The sequence below is a fragment of the Stegodyphus dumicola genome, chromosome 1 (genome assembly GCF_044657685.1).
Source record: "Stegodyphus dumicola isolate Sdum_Otavi_A_Nest chromosome 1, ASM4465768v1".
NCBI lineage: Eukaryota > Metazoa > Arthropoda > Arachnida > Araneae > Eresidae > Stegodyphus > Stegodyphus dumicola.
Window position 1 is genome coordinate 253,751,521 of NC_140768.1, and position 16,565 is coordinate 253,768,085.

A 16,565-nucleotide genomic window follows, 5' to 3' on the forward strand; every position below is an offset into this window, starting at 1 on the left:
AAATAATGAAAAATCTGCATAAATGTATGTATATTTCTCGTATTGTGATAAAACAACGGTACATAGAGTCATCGAATTTTGAATAACGTAATCCTCCAACGAATATGAGCATGTGGAAGACCAAATTTGAAATTTGTTTTATGATCGATTTCCTATTTTTTAAAACTTTGACGAATTTTTGATTAACAAACTCAAGGATTTCAAAGCGAGCAATGGCAACGTTGTGAAGAAAAAACATTTTTATCTCCAGCGCGTGAGTCTCTGTATCGGAAATTCTAAAGATATGCTCGTTTCAAAACTATTTTGCGATATTGCTGTTGCACTGGATCTTATGGTTTAAGTGCGAGGAACATGATATTTAATAAAGAAAGGTAACACACAAAATGTTAAAAAACGCCCCTTTGGACGTAATTTAAAATCTGAAACATTTCAGATTTTTTATTTATTTATTTATTTATTTATATTTATTTATTTATTTATTTTTTTTTTTTTTTTTTTTTGTAGCTGGTTGAGGCTTATAATTGGTAAAGAGTAGTTGTGTTTTGGGTGATACATTAGTGTTTTAGTTTCTCAATTGTAATAAATTAAGTACAGAATTGTAATATTATTATAGCATTACAATATTATTCTTAGCATTGTAATAAAATAGGTATATCATAGTATAGAGTTTGACTTTCTTTGGTAGCATAAACTAGCATCAAACTCCTAACAGACTTAGAGCGAAATGTCACTCTGTCTGAAGTTAACGATGGAGACTTGAAAAGGTTCAAATAACCTTTTTAATTAATCGGAACTTTAATATAAATACGTGTCTCGTGCTTACAAAATTAGCCACCATCTGTCGCGATGTAACTTAAAATTACAGTCAGATTCAAGAGAAACTAAGCCTAATAGTCGTTGACTACGCAATTAATTTCAAATTCTAAGTGACGGCTCAGAACGTCTCCCCGGCATAATAATTCTATGTCCGCAGCAATAACGCAAAGCCGAAAAATTACAATCTCATCATAGCTGGTGAAACTTAGTAACGGGGCCTCGAGAAACGAGTAAGTTAGTAAGGAACCTGGTGAAACTTAGTAAACATGCTCTGTTTTACAATCCAAAAACCTCTGCTTAAATACTCTCTGGTTGATATTTCTGATGGGGAAAAGGAAAAGTAATAATGATATTAAACTTGGAAAAGAAAAAAATTAGAAATATTTCAGTAAGCTATTCAGTTAGAAAATTTATGAATTTTTTTAAAATTTTAAATTAGTAAAGTTGTGCTAGAAAAATTGATGGCAGAAAAAGGCAGTAAATTGTTTTATAGAATACCTATCTGAAATATATAGAAAGAAATGAGTAAATGGTTTCCTTTACCTTTGAATGGGAAGAGCAGACGTACGGAAAATTAAGTTCCCCTACTAAACAGTATCAATTCATTTGTATCAATTCAATTTAACGAAATATGTGATTTATTTTGCGTTCTCAGTTGCGTAACCATAGCAAGGATGCAATTAAGAGCATGCTGCAGTATCCAGTTTCCAAATTTATTTTTACAATATTGTTTTTAATCATTTCTTGCAATTTCATTTTTGCATGTGTGCACATAAACGTCACTTAGAGGATAGTACAAAAAGCAAATTCTACTTTGTCATAATATTACATTAAATAATAGAATAATAAAAATGTAATAGCTAAATTAATATTATTACTTTCTATATGCAATCTCCAGAGCAATTTAGGCATTTACTGTAGCGATGTTAAATCTTCTGTATGTCATTTTTTTAAAATCAACTATTGCCCATTTAGCTGTTTGACAGCTACAGCTTTAACTTCATCAGTAACTGAAACGCATTTCCCTTTAAATGTTCTTCTTATATTAAAAGAAAGTTTCGCACATACGTACGCGGGAAAGAAAATTCTCATAATTCGAAATTTTCATTGTAAAATGTATCTTCAGGAAATTCGTATCATCCTTTTGCAAATTCTCATAGCAGACAGAATACATGCATGCGATGCTGTGCAGCAGATAAATTACGGTTGAAAATTGTCCTTCCTAGTCATTTTGAACTGCGTGAATAATTTTAGGTTCTAGCTGTAGAATTTTAATTTGGTTGTGGCATAACATGCACCAGAATTGGAAGTATTTCTATCTTAAAATGATCACTTTTCTGTAACTGCAGCGCCCGCTGGAATTTTATTCGTTTCGGGTGATGACATCGGCTTCTGTACGGTGTGAAGTGAGATATCCATATTATATCACCTGTGACGATGTGATTCGAAAACACGATCAGTTTCTTCGTAATAACGTTGCAAAACTATGATCGCAGCATCCATGCGTTTCTTTTTCTATCTGACAACATTCCCAAGACTCAATTTCCACGCCCTTTATTGTACTCAAGATGTTTTGTGACGATCTGGTGGATAAGAAGGCAGATAAATTGTGATTAATTTCATAGCGAGTGAAGCGCGTCGGTTTTCTCTACTCTCTTAATATCGTTGGTCAAATCTGAAATGATGAGGAAAAGTCAAATAACCATTTTCCCCACGGTAAACTGTCAGAACTTTTATAAATTATTTTGGTTATCTCTTTTTTGCAATGTTACGATGTAGCTACTTCGAATAGAAGCTAAGGGGGAAAAAACTCTATCTGCTGAAACTGTGTTTAGATACGTTTAAAAAAAAAACTCTCGAAAAATAATTTGTATTCAAAGCTAATAATTTGTATTTTAAGACAAGCTATTATCACCAGCGCTCAAACGCAGCAAAGCTGTTTCTGTGTTTTCATGAACACGAAGAAATCAAAAATTGAATCTACAATTTGTAAAGCTTCTTTGTGAGTCAGAATGAGTTTAGCTTTTGAGGTTTCTTCCTCATCAAGAGTATCTGTGTATTCAAAAAGCAGTACTGTGTTTAATATTTCTTTTCCTGGTAATTTTTCCTGAGTGAAGAATATCGTTATCACTTGTTGGATATAATTCGGATGCTGAATCATCTTGTCGTAAATTAATGTCACTCTTTTTCTACTCTCAGAAAATGGAAGGTAAAGAAGATCTTGTTTAAAAGAAAATGTATTTATGATGACTTCAGCTTAAATAAGTTTCGCGATTTCAAGTTAGACGGGTTCTTCTTCATATCAAAGTGCATCATACCAACATTTTCTTAAAAGTTGAGTTACCCGGAATATTACCTTATCCGAGGGTCGAGATATCGGATGTTGGTTTCTCTATCTTATATACTATGTATGTTCCCCCTCTTTTTTTTTTTCGTATGGTTGTTTTTTAAATCCATCACTTTCTGGTTTTTTAACATGCAGTTTCAATTCATTTTCTTATCAGATGTATTTATTTAAGTTTCTGAATCAGTTGCTTTATTTATTTGAGTTTCTGAATCAGTTTTTAATTCATTTGAGTTTTTGAATCAGCTGCTTTATTCATTTGAGTATAGTTGAATCGGTTGTTTTATTCGTTAATTCTGTGCACATCGTAGTCGTAATTTGATACGAAATTACAAACCAGAACACAAATACTCAGCAGTTCGACACCTTTTTGTGCCTACAAAAAAATCCTGAAAAGTTTAGCTGGGTGTACAGTACTGCTGAGTAAAACAGATATTATGATTACTCTGTACTTAATCAGTTATTCTAACTATTTTTAGTGAAACTGTTGATAAAAATTTTAAGACAATAACGTGATGATATAATTTCGTTATGTGTAGGATGGTCCGTCGAGTACGCTGGCTTTAAATTTCCCACCATTCTTTTAAACTTAATTTGGCAACCCTAATGCTTAACCTTTGTTATTTTCAGTCAATGAATTTGAGGGTAATGGATAGGTATACGAAATAACAATGTACTGTTATTGTTAACATACATTACAGATGAGACTGGCCAGGCCTTTAACTGTAAATTCCGTACAATATCGTGACATGATATCGAACATTTTGTGGGATCAATTGACTGATATAGAACTCAATATGATTTCAACAGGTTGATGCCCATATGCCATACACCAAGAGAAATCATCGATTTGATAAGGCAACACGTTTTCCTGGTTGTGTGATTTCCAGAAATGCTGACGTTTACTGCTCGCTCAGATCTTGCTATCTGGCATCATGAGATTTTTCTTTTGGAATTTTGATAAGTCCAAATGATAAGATAATAGTCTGTAAACTTATGAACTGAAATAGAATTCTATCGCGTTATTGCTGAAATTAAGCAAACTGACTGGAAAAAGTCCTCGAGAATTAGATCAAAATGATCAGGCATGCCAGCACACTTGTGACGCCCATCTGGTTGCCATTATATTCCATAATTAATACAAGATGTAGACTTTATAAATCATTAAAACTTGCCCAATTAAATAATAACTTACTGTGATTCATTTTAATATTAAGTCCGGCTCACCAAATGGACCATTCTTTATTATCATTAATGTTAGCGTGCTGCCTCAGAAAGTATGGTAATTAGCACAAGCTAACAGATTCCCAAGTCACGATTGTCTGCATTCAAGTCCCGAGTAAGACATAAATATTTCTTGGTGCACTTTCTTTTCGGCAGGGGGACACTTATAACCTGCCCAGGTAGAAATCCAGCAGAGGTTGGCAATAGGAGAAAAGGGAGAGTCCTGGCTTGTTTTGGCTAAATTAAATTAATCAATCCAGTCAATGATGCAGACATAAAGCACACATCATTTTATTATATTTCGCAGATATAGCATTTCTTTATGAATTTAAATTTTGTGGTAATTTTATATACCTCTGGTCCAATAATTATCAACTAGGGTACCCGTACGCGCAGGCTTACGAACCAGCATTTGTCAATGAAAAGGATATTAAGTCGACCTCTGCATATAAAGTAAAAGCTTTATAAGGAAATTAAAAATGTTTTACCAGCAAGCGGTAAAAAGGTGACAAAAGGCTTTATTGCTTGTAACTTTGCTCCTGAAAAACCCAAAACTTTCATATGAGTCGTTTTATTATGATATTCATTTCATTCCTGTGGATTAAATAGAACGTGAGCATTCTCCAAATATGAACATAAATAAAATGACATTTTAAGTAACTATGAAAATGCAATATTATGGTATTTTAATTTTCTCTGAAAAACATGCTTCACCCTCGGAATTAGTCCTCGGGGATCATTCGATTTCTGGTCCTTAAATATTCCACTTTCGCATGATATGGCGGTCCCCCGCTTCCTATAAACCCGATAGATTACGGCCTTCCCCCTAAACAAGATTCGTTTATTAGAAGTAAAAGAGCAGCATTAGATTTCCTTCAATTTACCTTCCGTTTACTCTCCAACAAGCGACGTTAAATCATCGCCTAGATTTTCCGACTAACCCTTCGGGACTCTTTTGTTACGCGCGCCCTAACAATGTAACCACGAGCAGCCAATCATGAAGCAATAACTTACCCCGCTCCAGCGACCTAATGGACTTCGATGTATATACTGCACAGCGAAGCGCAGAACGATTTGCTTCTTTTCGGGATCGCCATTTTGTTTCTGTTGTACCAATTCCGCGGATTGCTGCAAAATGTTTCCCCGTAAACGATATGCGAAAAAGGAATTTAGTTAGTAGTTTTGAACGAAATTTTTATTGATCGTCGCCTATTTAGTTTTTTTCTTTTATTTGTTCCCTAAAAATAAATATTATTTCGCCAAAATGTACTCTGGTCGATTAGCGTTCTTCTTCCAAATCGATTTAAATTTTAAAATGCAGCGATCATCATCAACATCAAAAGGAGCTGGAAAATATCGTTTAATATATGTATCACTTGTTGCTCTTTAAACGCAGCCACTCATTACGGTAAAGAGATGTACATTATCTGTGTGGTGCAACCGAACCAGTATTAATAAATATTTTAAATGTATGAACGTTCAAAAGTAACTAAACATAACTAAACACTTGTTGCTCTTTAAACGCAGCCACTCATTACGGTAAAGAGATGTGCATTATCTGTGTGGTGCAACCGGAACCAGTATTAATAAATATTTTAAATGTATGAACGTTCAAAAATAACTAAACATACTGATAGAGGAAAAATTAATTTTAATGCGATTTCATTATTATAAGCGTTAGAATGTTTCAATAAGTTTAAAATAACGTGCAATATTTTTTCCCCCGCTTAAAATTTCATTTCTGATTACTTTTCTTGAAGAGACTCGCAGTATTATATTTTACCTTTTTTTTTTTTTTTTTTTTCCACTAGCAAATCCTAAACAAAGAAATCTGATCTTACACATATCACTTTTATCTTTCAGCTGAAGACAATATTCATTCTTCATACAGACATTCTCTTCAATCGTTCCTTTTTTGGAAAGCGTTTATATCCTAATAGAACAATAAAGTTATGTGAAGCATAGTGTTTTTTCTTGGGGGGTGAGAGGCTGTTACGTTAAGTCTTTTATATCTCAAAAAAGTAGTTTATTTGAATATTTTCTTGTTGCCAGCGCATATATAATCTTGTCCAAGAACGTAGTGGTTTCGCAACTTCTTAAATGTATGATTATTATTCTTTTCTAAGTGCTGTTTGATCTTTTATGTCACATAAAATCAGTCATTTTACAGAAAAAGCATCTTCAAGATTGTTATACTGGCATATGCCAGGCATTATCATTGCAATAAGAATATAACGTTGATCTTCGAATAGATTAATTAGCATATTAGACTTATATAAAATATTTTTATTCAGTATTAATGCCTGTGAGAATGAAAATTAAACTCCACCCTTTTTTTCCTTATCATGATTTAGGTATTAAAATATTAATTAATAATGCAAAAACACACAACAAAACAGTTTTAAACTTTAATAGATGAAGTATATTTCTTTTCTTGTTTTGGAACATTTGAGAAAACGATGTTGAATTTGTAGTCCCTCCCCGTAATATTTTTCTGTTTTCAGATGTATTTGAAGTTTTGTACTTCAACTTGAACAACGTTTTTCATTGATAGATCTCAGCAAAGTAGATAATACTTAATAAAATAGATAAATTATGTGTCTTCTTTTAAGCATTAGCTAAACATTCGTGAAAGACATTAAATCGTTGTTTTTTCATCTTGCTTGTTCGTTCGAAAACATTATAGCTTCATCAGATTGAAATCCGTGTGATTGGCAAAACATTCATTCTTCATAAAACACATCCTAGTCAATAAATATTCTTTCGAATGACTTGAATTTATTATGGTTATGATTAAAATTTATAATGAAAGTGACTGCATTTTAAACCTCAGGCTTTAAGAATATGACTAAATTTAATGTTTATTCTGTTTTGTTAGCAGATGTCATACAAGAATAAATTTGTTTAGCACAATTTTGATCGCTAACGAAGTATTTATCGTAGTTATCCCGTTATTAAGCATATCTAGATCTTATAAAAGGCTGCATTTGTCCTTGACGTAATTCCTTAGTGAATTACAGTTCAAAAATTAAATTGGTTAGTAATTATTGAATTCATTACAGTATAATTGGTTAGGTGCATTAATATTCTTTCGTGTTCATTATTCATTAATTGTTACCTTCTTTTTGTAAGCAAAACACACCAATTGCTGTATATTATAAAATCAAATAACTCCTCACGCAACAGATTCCGAGTGAGTAAACTGGCTTACACCTGCCAAAAATTTTCTCTTGTAAAGCATAAATACAAGCCATTTTTCCTCAAAAATTCTCTTTAAAGATATTTTTAAACGGACAAATAATCTTAGAGTGTTTCGGCATGATTAATTAACAAGTCAACGCGCAAACTATAATAAACAGAGCATGATTTTATTCTTCGTGAATTATGACTACTATTTCTGTTTCTCCATTTTTCGAGTTAGATATTCTCATAAGAAAGGAATTAGTAAGAATTTAAAAAAGAAAAAACCATGGAATGTTTTATAACAATAAGATTAGAAGACAAATCACCATGAAAACTTTTTGTAAAATTCCTATAGATAGCACTTTTTGCAAATTAGTTTACAATGGTTTTAAGATATATTTCATAGCAGCTTTTGGCAAATAATAATAATAAAAAACTACCAAATTTAAAGTACTTGATTAATTTCTCAAAATATTTAAATCGCATTACATCATTCACCCGTAAATTCTTTTACATGAACATTCTTACTTTCACTAAAAGCTTCAGCATCGGAAGGGGGCTTACAGCGCATGCGTCTGCTTGACGTGAAAGATAGTCGTTGCCGACCTGAACAAATTATCTGCATAAAAAATTAGTTCGTTCCGGTGCCTTCAAAAAACGTTTAAATTAAACCCACTCCCGCAGAAAAGAAAAAGCAAGGAAGAGTAATAACATTTTTTTATCTTCACTAACGAAAAACAGGCTACATAACCACCTCAAATCATTACTCTCGATCAGTTTTTGAGGCTTCTAATCAAGAAAACCCGAGCACCAAAGCAACCCAAAGTAATAACTTAATGGTCGATGAAATATAACACTCAACCCCCTTTTGTCGGTACCAACGGTAGGTTTCTCCAGTCCGCAAGACTTGATGAGAATTTGTTTCAATTAAAGACGAAATTGACGCATAATGCATCATAGCTGTGGAGATAGTCGTTAATATGTGTTGCTTGTCTAAAACCGGCAAATTATAAATCAATGCTCTTGATTCAGTCCCTTTTTTCTTCATCCTCTCCATCATTTTAGGAAATAAGTAATCTTTTTGCTTTTCCCGAAATCTTCTTAGTAGAACGAGGAAAACAAGTTAAGATGTTTCACAATTAGAAAAGAGATAGATTATATAGCTACTTCTTCTAGAGGCTTTAGATTTCGAAATTTCTCTTCAGAAGTTTATTAATGATGGAAGTTTTATCTCTAAAAGAAAATTTAAGAGAAAGTAAATAAGGTTTGTTGATATTAAATACTCTTTATTGTATGTGAAGCATATACAATAAATTTATAAAACTTTCGCAATGATATCATACTCATATATACATACAAGTATGTTTAAATACGTCGCTAATTTTAGAGAAAGAGTGATTAGATCAGTTTCAAAAGAAGTATGCCGAATAAATAAATAGCTTTCTGCAAATACTCTAAGTTGAATTTTAAGAGTGGCGAAGGTTGTGTTGGAAAGTCTGAGTGTAATCTGAAACGGAAAACAAGCGGTTTTCTGTCTACAGGAGCAAATTATAGTCCACAAGCAGACTTATTTATTATCTCATCCTAAATACATCGGTTAGTTAACGCCTTCCGCTGAGGAAACAGGGTTTAAACAAGTTTATGAAGAAAGACATAGAATCACTTTTGTATAAAGGAATTAGAATTAAAATTAACCAAAACTGGCAGATCTTTCTTATAGTAGAAAAATATCATATATTTTATCAGTTATTTCTATGCAAAATTTCTTTCGATGCATAGTGTTTTAGTAGGGTTACACACCAGACTGAGCTGTATTTTAATACGGAACTAATATTAGTGCTTCCAGCAAAAGAGCCTTTAACTGAACCAATAACAGAGTTCCATTAGGACCTACGACGCAATGAGTCTTTAGGTGTACGAAGGGATTCAGTGAGAAGCTGGGATTGATCTATAATAAATCACGATAAAAACCACAGATATAAATGCGTAATATGGTTAGTGTCAAGCTATGTTCCCTTACAATGAATGCAACAGTTACTCTTAATTATTAATTCCGTGCCCAATATGCATATTTTTATTCTTTAGAGCCCCGTCTACAAGAGGCAGTGTATTTCCGAACAAGTTTTGGCCAAAGTCTGTGGCACCTGCTCCAGTCTGGCTACCCAACGAAATGTATTGCCAGCTCGATAATAACGTGTGGAAAATGCCTAATTCAGAAGTAGTGACCGTGAGCACGTTAGAAATCAAAGTTGCTAGCGACTAAATTGCCAACATCCAAAGAAAACTGCGTACGGATGCGCTATATAAGAGCGCTGAGTTTCATTGATGGGGTCAACGGCTAACTGCTCTGGTGGCGAAGATTTATGCTATATTAATTACTAGAACGAAATTAAGAAAGATGCTCTGTTTCAAGTAAATTCTGTTTCACATATCTTACTTATCATATTTTTAAGATTGTGTGCATAAAAAAGATAAATATATAGATAGTTCAGAGCAAATTTACAGCAAAATCTCCCTGTGTAGATGAACTGCTAACAGGCAACAAGTTTACGGGGGAAACATTTCATGGCCGAGCAACTTTGTCGCTTCGTGTAGTCAGGTCTTATTACAAAGGAGGTCGCTGAAAAATCAGACTTAGATATGTAAGGGATTTCGCTTCACCCGTGCGCATGCGTGCAGTTTTTCTCGCACAATTTTTTTTTTTTTTTTTTTTTCTTCTCTAAAATAGCTTAAATTATTAAATTTACTCTTGAGTGTCATTTTATATTAAGAAATAGGAAACACATGCTCGGTATTGAATTTCTAAGAGGAAGAAAAAAATGCGGCTTTTGAAATTCAAAGATTTTGAAGATTTCAAATGAATTTTATCATTGCAAGATTACAAATATAATTAGTTTACCCTAGGGCTTAAATGATATATTAATAAGTTAATTTCAAAACCACTTGTTCCATCTTTAACATTTAGTGGACTGTATACGGGCCTGCTGTCTCTCGATAGAACACCCCATCGAACACTCGATAGAACTCAAGCAAATCGCAGACTCGTCATATTATAACTAATAGAACTAATTTATTTTTCTCCCTTGAAAACACCACGTATAACGATGAACGGGAATTCGACCAGCGCGCCAAAATCTAAAAATTTCTAATTCTTAAAGCTCTTTTGGTTGCATGTCTCACAAAAGCACACCTTTCGCAGTTAGTCGTTTAAAAAAACTGAAGTCCCAAGCAAGCGCGACAAATCCACCTGTGTTGCATTTGCTTCATTCTTCAGCTGGGTTACGTACCCCACTTTTTTTATTTATACCCTCCTTAACCAGATACGTTATTTTTCTACATCACTTAGTAGCCCTTAAACCATTTTAACCAGTCAGCTTTCGATTAATTTTCCAGAATTTTTTGTTAGTGTTACCTGTACCCGAACTTCAGATATCTCTTCGGATTAGGTCCATGAATTAATCATGACCAAGGAATATAATGCATACCTATACCAGTTACAGAGTTCCGTTTAGTAATGGCACTGGGTACCCTTCTAGATGACTGTACGATTTTTGGCCAAATCCTTTCCAGTTTGGGTCGAGGATACTCCCGGAAAAAGGATTCAAAGGTTTTGTCTTTCTCTTCCTCGGCCTTTAAACTTTTGGATGAATGGTACACTTCTGGTTAGAAGGCACTATATATTTACAAACACCCATACTTTCTGCTGAATTAGAAGCCGAGTCTAATGATATAGCTGCTGGTAGTACTAAAAAATCATCCCGACCAGGGTAGCTTTTTAGAGTTTGATGGGGATGATGAGTCATTATCCAAGAAGATATCTTTGACATAAGTAATTCCTTTTTTTTTTTCTTCTTTTAAAAAGTGTTCAGACATTACAATTATTATTATCATAACTTTTTTTTAATTTGAAGTCACGATTTAAACAAAGTAAAACAAAAATTCAAAATTAAAGATATCCATCTAGCGCAGTATGAGCTATGATGCTTAATTTCATTGTAAATAATGTATAATATTTCTATTCCGTTTTAGCTGTGCTGAAGTACGCGACACAGGAAGATTACAGATGGCAAAATGAAGGCTATTACCCTCGAAGGCGGGGTGGGCGCTCAAAATTAATACCAAACTCATAATTTTAACGGAACGGAATAATTGCAATGGATAAAAATGACGTAATAAATCAAGTGAAAGTACGCGTCACTCATGCCGAAAAATTAATCTCTTGTCGGTGATAATTAAAACAAAACGCAGTGGCCGGAGCAAAAATTGAGAAGATCAATTTTCGCTGTGCTTCAATTTAACCCCCAATTCCAGAACCCTCCTCTTTTACTCTCCCCCAGCCCTCTTTCTAAATATCGCCGCCGGTGTAATTGAAAGACGTTAGATTTAATGAATACTTCGATTACGTATTCCATTCAACCGCAGTTAGTTCTAAGCAGCGCTTAGCAACTGTAAGTAAATGATTACTGTTTCACAAATGAGCAGTTTAGAATAATAAGCAACGTAGGAAGTTAATCCAACTTTATTGATCACTCCCTTACTGTATGTACATAAACGAAGCTAAAGTATGAAATTATATTTAGATGCCAGAAGCCGTCGCCGGATAATCATCGTCCTCCTCTTCTGGGCGAATTCGAATTGGTCGTGTTGCCAAATGCACACGAATAATTTTCCTGCATGCGATTTCTGCGGTGGCGCGTTCACGAAAAAGCGAAGAGGAACTGCAATTAGGCAAAAGTGTTATGTTTTTACTATTCCTGCTTTCCTCTTCCTTTTACGGTAGTTTCTCCATCTTTCCGCCAAGGGAAGTTCTCTCTCTTTCAAAAGAGAGGTTTTAGTGGGATTAAAGATTCAGTCAACTAGTCTGTTATGACAAACTAATTTGGGAAGAGGATATGCAGTTTTGAAGTGGCGGAACACCTCTCGGGTTGGCAGTCATCTGCTGTCGGACGTATGCCAGTAGATGGCGCTGTGAAGGAAAGATGAAGGGAAAATTGTTTTTCTGTGAAGAGTAATAGTAGGGGTTAATATTAAAGACGAGAGCAGAGGCGCATTGATGCCCTATTAAACACTATATGAAATTAGGAATTTTTGCGTCTGTTTCTTTGCTTATTTATTGAAGTCTATGATATACGTTTTTGATTGAAGAATTTCTCATTAAATACTTTGATTCAGTTAAAAAAAAATGAAGAGAACAGCCATTAAAAATAATAAAATCATGATGTATGTGATGCACTTTGAAATATAATTAAATAATTTGTAAATAATCACAAAATGAAACATTTGGAATACTTTATGTATTGTTTAGTAAAAATTTAAATGTAATAAAATTTCATGCACTATCTCAGCAAAAGAGCTATGGCTCACTTTTATTCTTTTCTTAAAACACGTTTCTTTGTAATAGTATGCCTTTTTCTATTATCTTTATTACAGGCCTTGCAAAGATAAAACTGCATTTATAACTAAAGCTTACGAAATTTCAGAAACTGTATCATGTTTCGCATTATTGCTAAATTCATATAGTTCAAAATTATGGAACATAATTTGTAATTAAAAATATTCAAATTTATCATATACGAAACTGATGCGATTTGAATATACCTACATTAAAATTTGTACTTAAAGAAACCGATTGGTGCACAGTTGAATGTTAAGTGTAAAAACACGGTTAAAAATATATGTGCTCCCCCTTTAATCAAGGTGGAAATAATAACTTCAAGGAATGGAATCAGCTCTTCAAGCACTGACACCAAGTATTCACAATTGAACACATAACTGTGCTCTCCTGCATGCTTCGTATTAATGGATAAATGGCATCCTTAACTTTTGTGTGATCGGCTGATGAATTTATCTGCCGGCTGGACAGTGTAGTTGTATGCTTACATGTGGTTAATTTATTCTTAAAAATATTTGATGTAATAAAACCAGAAACTCAACTAAACATATATTAAATTTTATTATTGATGATATTATTATCATCTGACTTGTATGTGCGCATATATTTCTCCTGGTCTACTGACTATTACTGTTAATAATTAGGATTTATGAAAGGAGCTAAAGGCCCTGGCAAACGCATTGTTACAAAAAACTGCATAATTTAGAAGATCTACTATTATACTTCTAAAAGAATTTTGTAAGTAAAAAATTTCGCATCTATTGATTGATGCTAGAAATTCTTTTGTATATTTTACATTTTATTGAAAATTAATATGTTCTAATTTACTCTAATTTATTAAAATATTGTGCGGCAGAATCAGTGCATGTGATATATATGAGAGGCGACATGAAAAGCCAAATGCTACTTCCCTTCCGATCTTTGTAATGAAGATTTTAAACCCCAAAACTGTAGTCAAACCTAAAAGCAGCTTTACGGAATAAATGAAAAGAAGCGAAAGAGAGAGAGGGAGAGAAAAAAATGCTTAACAAATGAATAATAAAAAAGACGCAAAAAGTCAAAGTGGTGGGAAAGAAATTGGTATGGGTAGCAAGGAAAGAAGGATGACTTTAAGAGATATAGGGCGCTTCTGCTCGTCTTCTTCTCTTTTCTTCAGTGGCACCTGCGCGTTCGAATCTTTGCATGCAAATGAGCACCATTTCTGATTGCGAAAAATCCCATGCGCTATCTGTGATTCCCTGCTTTGCGCTAACAGCCAAAATGACAGCAGATTTGAATCAATCAATAGATTTCGGGAGCTTCAAAATAATAAAAATAATAATATATAATATATAAAAAAAAGGTTTCCGATCTCCCCTTCTTTTCTGATATATATATAGATATATATTATTTGTTCCTGTACGTATTTAAATTCTTCGAACAGTAAAGGTAAGGATATGAGGAAAGGGAAAAATAAATAATTCTGGTAAGAGGGGGGGAAAGGAAGAAAGAAAAAAAAAACTTCGAATTTTGCGGTAATAAGGAGATTGGGAATAGGTGAGGGTGATGGGGAATGAAATGGGTACGTATAAATCTGGCGACTTAAATCTCATAACATGCCCAGTGACAGAAAAATAAATAAAAATAAAAAATAAACGTAAAGAGGCTTCTGAAATCAGATTACAGTTTGCATATTCGGCTGTTTGATTCTTTTTAATATTTCTCTTTCCGATTTTTATTATTATTATTTTTTTAGAATGAATTTTTCTAAAAAGTGGAAGGGATGATAGAGAGGAATTAAAGAATGCCTTGAAATCTCCAAGCCCCTGTCTTGCTAATTCTAGAAAATTCTACCACTTTGTTCCATAATTTTGGAGGAATATTGATCAGAATTTCTTTCACTTATTTCTGTAAGGAGATTTATTTTGCTTCTTCCGCGACCCCCTGTATAAGACTTATTTTTAAAGCAGTGTTCCTAAACTGGGATTGTTATTGGAAAGAAGAATAGAGCACATCCTTGATGAAACTTCAAATTTAATGCTTGTTTGTGTATTAAAAAATGGAAGAAAATGCTATAAACTTATGTTTTTACACTTAAGTATTAATATAAAAATATAATAGTAAATAGTTTTATGTAGTCATAGTTTAATATTATTATATGATTATAAACCATTAAAATGTAAGGCTTCTTTATTACACTGGGGAAGGTAATATTAAAACTGCATTATGATGCCATCACTGTTAAACTGAAAGTGAAAAGTTCCTCCTATTAATACGTTAAGCGCCGAACCCATTTTGTTTTTCCCGTTTAGCCCGCGGTATCCGACTTTACAGATATGATGGCGGCCGGAGATATGTTTTGAAAGAATTTGATAGAAGAATATAATTTTTTAAATTGTATATCGTCAATTAACATTAACTGATGCGGCTTACAAGAAAAGAATGCTGTCAGTCAGCGGTAATTGACGCAGCTCGAACAGAAAGTTTATTGTCAATCACCAATGACTGACAGGACGCATAACGTGTTAAAAATTAAACATTTGCATCATCACTGAAGAAGAAATTACGTACATTTATTTTTTAATGAGTTATGTGCAGATATATATATTTTTTAGACACCATTCTAACAATTTCTGGACAGACATAACAAAAACACAGGAAAATAATAATAATAATGATAGCAACAATAATAAATAATAATGACACTAAGTACATAATATAATAAAATAAATGAATAAATAAAATTAATTAAAAATAAAAGAATACAGTTTAAAAAAATATGAAAGCTTTCAGATTTTATATTACTCCCAAAGGGGCCTTTTGTTTTTCATTTACCTATACATACAAGTTTCGAGAGCTAAAAATGTATTGCCACTGCTCCCTTTGAAATCGCTGAGTTTCTTAAAAATTTGTTAAAAATAAAAATATATGAAATAGATTGCAGACTCATTAGGTATTTTTTTTCCTCCGAAGCTGGAGAAGTGAAAAGTGTGTAGCGCCCTCGCCAGGATTCGAACCTGGGCCTCTCGAATACGCGCCGAGTGTGCTACCATTACACCACGAAGGCATGTTGAAAGGAAGGAGAAAACACTTTATAATAAAAAAATTCGAAATTCAATATTAGGCCTTCCACGTGCCCATATTCGGGTGGAGGACTACATTTAAGTATTAAGCTCTAAGTATTATTGTTTTTTCGCAGTGCTAGAAGCATATATACATTCATGCAGATTCTTCATTATTTCATTTCTTTACATTATAATACAGGGCGATAATATTTGGTGGCAACAATATGAAAGGTGATGCAGCCGTTTATAGTGATTCGACGCAAAATGCCGTTTCGAGACTAATAGCCCTTCTGGACTAACACTCCTTTGGGCTAATAAATATATAAATGTATATAAGTAATAAAGTAATAATAAGAAAAAGAAAGATGTAGAAAATGCACATACATAAAAATCGTATGTAAGCATGTTTATGTAAATCATACTCACATCGTATACATTTAACTTCATCGTATACTTTTAATTATTGCGGATGCTCACACAATACATATATATTTTATAAATAAAAAATAATTTTCGAATTTTCATATATTGTCTGTCTGTATATTTAGCTCAAAAATTAAAT

General features: G+C 33.0%; 1 non-coding gene across 1 annotated transcript; it reads right to left on the minus strand.

Annotated features, from left to right (window-relative positions):
• Positions 1-15,934: 15,934 nt before the first annotated feature.
• Positions 15,935-16,005, minus strand: TRNAT-CGU (transfer RNA threonine (anticodon CGU)). The gene has a single exon. It is a non-coding gene; the product is annotated as a tRNA-Thr (tRNA).
• Between the last annotated feature and the right edge of the window lie 560 nt (positions 16,006-16,565).